Source organism: Phyllostomus discolor, chromosome 8, assembly GCF_004126475.2.
Source record: "Phyllostomus discolor isolate MPI-MPIP mPhyDis1 chromosome 8, mPhyDis1.pri.v3, whole genome shotgun sequence".
NCBI classification, from domain to species: Eukaryota; Metazoa; Chordata; class Mammalia; order Chiroptera; family Phyllostomidae; genus Phyllostomus; species Phyllostomus discolor.
In genome coordinates this window covers 88,766,311-88,772,295 of record NC_040910.2, presented here as the reverse complement: position 1 = coordinate 88,772,295, position 5,985 = coordinate 88,766,311, and positions in this window count along the sequence as shown.

Genomic DNA, 5,985 nt, shown 5'->3' with positions numbered 1-5,985 from the left:
ATAAAACTGGATCACACTGGGAGTCTAAAAAACCGGAGATCCTTGTTGCCACCTCGAGAAGCAGAACAGAAGGCTGCCATTCTTTTCACAAGATGCAGGCTTACTAAGAGGTCTGCAGGACAGGTTTAGGTATCAGCAGTCACATCATACCTGAAAATAACCACTTTTCCCTAATTCTCAGACCCTTCCACTGGATCTAACTTTCAGAACAATGATAAAATTTAGGTGCAAGCCCTGGCTGGCATAGCTCAGTGGATTGAGCATGGGCTGCGAACCAAAGTGTCGTAGGTTCGATTCCCAGTCAGGGCACATGCCTGGGTTGCAGGCCATGACCCCCAGCAACTGCACATTGATGTTTCTCTCTCTCTCTATCTCCCTCCCTTCCCTCTCTAAAAATAAAAATAAATAAAAATCTAAAAAAAGTAAATAAAATAAAATAAAATAAAACAAAATAAAATTTAGGTGCCAAAACCAGTCAATGGAAGAAAGAAGAGCCTTTTTGTGTTGGGACAACCAAATATCCATATGTAAAATAATTATGCTGAACCCATCCTACACCACATTAACTCAAAACCAAAATTAACTCAAAATAGATTATAGATGTAATTGTGACAGCTAAAATTATAAACCTCTTAGAAGAAAACATAGAAGACTCTGGTCAAGAGAGTGGCATAGGTATACAAGTTTTGCCTCCTCACACAACCACATCAAAGTTACAACAAAACTATAAAATAACCATCACTCAGAACCATCAGAAATTGAGTTGAATGGAAGTCCAACAACTATGGAATTAAAGAAACCACATCTATCCAGACTGGTAGGGAAGGTGGAGATGCAGAGATGTGGAATGGGCTGGTCCCACATCCACATGTGGTGGATAAAATTTGGGAGGGATATCTCAGGAGCGAGGAGTCCCAGACCCATACCAGGCCCCCTAGCCCAGGTTTCTAGTGCCAGGAAGATAAGTCCCCATAATTTCTGGCTGCACAAACCAGTGGGGATTGAGTCATTGGAAGAAACTCCTAAAGTCCCAAGCAGTTCTTCTTAAAGATCCCACACGTGGACTTACTCAGACTCACTCCCTCTGAGCTCCAGCACTGGAGTAGCAGCTTGAAAGGCACCAGTAGCATACAGGAAGGATCTTAAGTGTCTGACATCAAGGCAAGAACTGGGGGATAGCTCTCCCATACAGAAAGATGGGCAGAGACTATTGTCCCTTTTCTGAACCCAGCCACAGAGCTGGCAGGGGGTGCCATATCTGAGACTCCATCAACCTAGCTAACACTGTTTGACCTGGACTGGAGATCCCCTGAGACTCCATCCCACCCAACCAATAGGCCTGCCCAAACTGTTGTGACTTTTCCATATGAATGGTTGATCTTGGCTTATACTTCACAACTTCCTAATTCCTCTCAAACAAGCAACAGCTGGCCTCAGGGAGCCGGCAGACACCATACCTCTTGCTAATTGGCTCCAGGCCTAACACTAGCAGCAGCCAGCCTAGATTCACAGCTTGGCTTCACCTGGGAATCTCCAAGCCCAGCACAAGTAGCAGCCATCTCAGATTGCTTTATAGCTCAGACAGGGTGGCCCTGGGGAAAACACAGGTGGGGGATGATCTTGGCCTGCAACCACCCAGGAAGTCCCAGAGCCTATGCACCCAGTGGACAGCTACAGATCATTTTGGAGCACCACCACTCTGTCCCTGCACAGCTGATCCTCCAAGGAGGGTGGAGGTTGGTGGTCAGTGGTCATAGCCACTCCTTGTAGCTGACTGGCCTGGGTAAATCCCTCCCATTGGCCTGCCAACAGCAGTCAAGACTCAACTACACGAGGAGAGTGTACTGCTCCTACACGAAGGGCACATCTCTAGTACCCAACTTGGGTGATAGGGAAGGCTGTGCCACTGGACCCTACAGGACACCTGCTACATTAGGCCATGTTGCTAATAGAGGGAGACATAGCAGCTCTACTTAATACATAGAACTAAACACAGGAAAGCTTCCAAAATGAGGAACCAAAAACCATGGTTCAAATGAAAGAACAAATCAAAACTCCAGAAAAAGAGCTAAATGAAATGGAGATAAGCAATCTGTCAGATGCAGCGTTCAAAACAGTGGTTATAAGAATGCTGAAGGAATTTAGTGAAGACCTGAGCAGCATAAAAAATGGAAATATAGAACAATTTACAGGGAAACAACAGTAGAATGGATGAAACTGAGAATCAAATAAATGGTTAGGAACATAAGGAAGCAAAAAAACCCAATCAGAACAACAAGAAGAAAAAAGGATAAAAAAAATGAGGATAGTATAAGTAGCCTCTGGGACAACTTCAAGAGGTCCAGCATTCTCATCATAAGTGTGCCAGATGGAGAAGAGAAAAAGCACAAAATTGGAAATCTACGTGAAAAAAACAATCAAAGAGAATTTTCCTCATTTGGTGAAGGAAATAGACATGCAAGTCCAGGAAGCACACAGGCACAGAGAGTCCCAATCAAGATGAATGCAAAGAGGCCAACTCTAAGACACATCATAATTAAATTGCCAAAGATTAAAGATAAAGATAGAATCTTAAAAGCAGCAACAGAAAAGAAGTTAGTTATCTACAGGGGAGTTCCCATAAGAGTGTCAGCTGATTTCTCAAAAGAAGCTTTGCAGGCTAGAAAGAATTGGCAAGAAATATTCCAAGTGATGAAAAGCAGGGACCTACAGCCAAGATTGCTCCACCCAGCAAAGACAGCATTCAGAATCGAAGGCCAGATAAAGAGCTTCCCAGACAAGAAAAAACTAAAGGAGTTCATCATCACCAAACCATTATTATATGAAATGTTAATGGGGCTTATTTAAGAAAAAGATCAAAATGATGAACAATAAAATGGCAATAAATATGTATCTCCCAACAATTGAATCTAGAAAACAAACTAAGCAAACAAGAAGAACAGAGACAGAATCATGGATATGGAGAGCGTTTTGATGGTTGCCAGATGGGAGGGGTGTGGGGGAATGGGTGAAGACGTGAGGGGATGAAGAAGTACAAATAGGCAGTTCCAGAATAGCCATGGGGATGTAAAGTACAGTATCGAAAATGGAGTAGCCAAAGAACTTATGTGCATGACCCATGGACGTGAACAATGGTGTAGGGCTTGCCTAAGGGAGTGGGGGGTGCTGAGTGGAGGGGGGCAAAGGTGATAAATTGGGATAACTGTAATAGCATAATCAATAAAAAATAACTTAAAAAGAAAACATAGGAATAAATGTTTAAGACCTTGTGTTAGGTAATGATTTCTTAGAATACAATACCAAAAGCACAAACAACAGAAGGAAGAATTTACCAATGGGATTTTATCAAAATTTAAAACTTTTATATTTCAAAGGACATCATAAAGAAAGTGGAAAGACAACCCACAGAATGGGGAAAATTATTATATTATATAACTGATAAGGGAATTGCATCCAGAATATATAAGGAAAGAACTCTTGCCCTGGCTGACGTAGCTCAGTGGATTGAGCACGGGCTGGGAACCAAAGTGTCGCAGGTTCGATTCCCAGTCAGGGTACATGCCTGGGTTGCAGGCCACAGCCCCCAGCAACCCCACATTGGTGTTTCTCTCTCTCTCTCTTTCTCCCTCCCTTCCCTCTCTAAAAATAAATAAATAAAATCTTAAAAAAGAACTCTTTACATATAATCCAATTAGAATGGATAAAGAATTGAATAAACCTTTCTCAGAGAAGATATATAAATGCCAATAAGCACATAAAAAGATGTTCACTCTTTCCGCCATCTGGGAGCCTGTGGAGCCTTCTGGGAACTGGACTTCTACAACAACAAATACGTCTGGAAGGCTCTGGTCCAACGTCGTTTTTGCCAGGTATAAGTGGTTCTGTGGAACCAGAGGGAGCACACAGCTCTTCTTAAAATTGAAGGTGTTTACACACAAGATGAAAGTGAATTCTATGTAGGCAAGAGATGTGCTTATGTGTATAAAGCAAAGAACAGCACAGTGACTCCAGGCGGCAAACCGAACAAAACCGGAGCACTCTGGGGAAAGGGGACTTGTGCTCACGGGAACAGTGGCTCAGCCTATGCTAAATTCCGCAGCAACCTTCCTGCCAAGGCCACTGGACACAGAACCCATGCGATGCTGTGCCCCTCGAGGATTTGAACTTATTGAAAAGTAAATAAACATTCCTGACTGGTGTGCCTCAGTCGGTTGGGGGTCTGCTGGCAAAGAGAAGGGTTCCTGGTTGAGGCACATGCTTGGGTTGCAGGTTTGGTCTCTGGTAAAGACATAAAGGGGAGCCAATGGATGGGTGTTTCTCTCACACATTGGTGGTTCTCTTCCTCTCTTTCTCCTTCCCTTCCCTCTCTCTAAAATAAGTAAATAAAATCTTTTTTAAAAAGTAAAAAAAAAAGATGTTCAACATCATTAGTCATTAGACAAGGGCAAATTAAAACCAGAATGAGCCCTGGCTGGGGTAGCTCAGTGGATTGAGCGCGGGCTGAGAACCAAAGCATCGCATGTTCGATTCCCAGCCAGGGCGCATGCCTGGTTTGCAGGCCACGGCCCCCAGCAACCGCACATTGATGTTTCTCTCTCTCTCTCTCTTTCTCCCTCCCTTCCCTCTCTAAAAATAAACAAATAAATCTTTAAAAAAAAAACAACCAGAATGAGTTACCACTGTATTCCCACAAGGATGGTCAGAATAAGAAGTGCTGGTAAAGCTGTAGAGAAAGTGGAGTCCTCATTCACTGCTGGTGGGAATGCAAAATGGTGCAATCACTGTGGAAAATAGTTTGGCAATTTCTCCAAATGTTCCCACATGACACAGCAATTCCACCCCTAGAGAAATGAAAATGTGTCCACCCAAAGACGTGCACAAAACACTTATAGCAGCATTGCTCACAAAGCCAAAATGTGGAACCAACCCAACTGCCCATCAGCCGGTGAACGGAAAAATAAAATATCCTTAATCACTAACAAAAATGAATGAAGTACATGGATGAACCTCAAAGCCATCAGGCTAAGTTGAAAGGAGCCAATCATGCAGGAAAGACCCCATACTATGTGATTCTGTTTATATGAAATATCTATAAAAGGCAAGTCTGCAGAGACAGAGAGCAGTTCAGCGGTTTGCCAGGGGCAGGGGGAAGGATGGGGAGTGACTTTAAGTGGGTACAAGGTTTCTTTTGGAAGTGATGAAATATTCTATAATTAGGTAGTGGTGACGGTTACACAATTCCAAATGTACCAAGATCCTTAAAGTGTACACTTTGAATGGGTGAATTTTATGGTATGTAAATTATATCTCAGTAAACTTTATTTTTTTTTTAAGAAGTAAGTTTGATTCATTCAGGGACATTTGTCTCTGAGATAAAGCAAATAACTTCTTTCCTCTAAAACAATTTCATGAGGTACTTTAGGTGTGGTTCCTAGGGTCTATGAGCTTTGTCGGAGCCTAAAAAAGATTTGAGAGGCCCCCAAAATGTATTGGTTTTAAACCATAGAAATATATTCAAAATAATGCTGAGAAAATGTCAACTAACCAATGAAAACCAAATGACATGAAACTAACAGAAACACATATAAATTGATGTGATATTGTATGCGGGTATATCTCACATTCAACACGGTTAGGTCACGCCTCCAAATGCAGGTGCTAAGACTCTGGAGGTCTTGGGATGTCCAGCCAATTCTTTCTTCCTTTAAAGTAAAATCTTTCTTTTTTTTTAAAAGAGTTTATTTATTCATTTTTAGAGAGAGGGGAAGGGAGGGAGAAAGAGAGGGAAAGGGACATCAGTGTATGGTTGTCTCTTGTGTGCCCCCTAATGGGGACCTGGCCTGCAACCCAGGCATGTGTCTTGGCTGGGAATTGAACCAGCAACCCTTTGGTTCGCAGGTTCAGCACTCAATCCACTGAGCCATACCAACCAGTGCTAAGGTGAAACTTTTCTTAAGGCTTCTGTAGTCCTGACCCTGTTTGGGC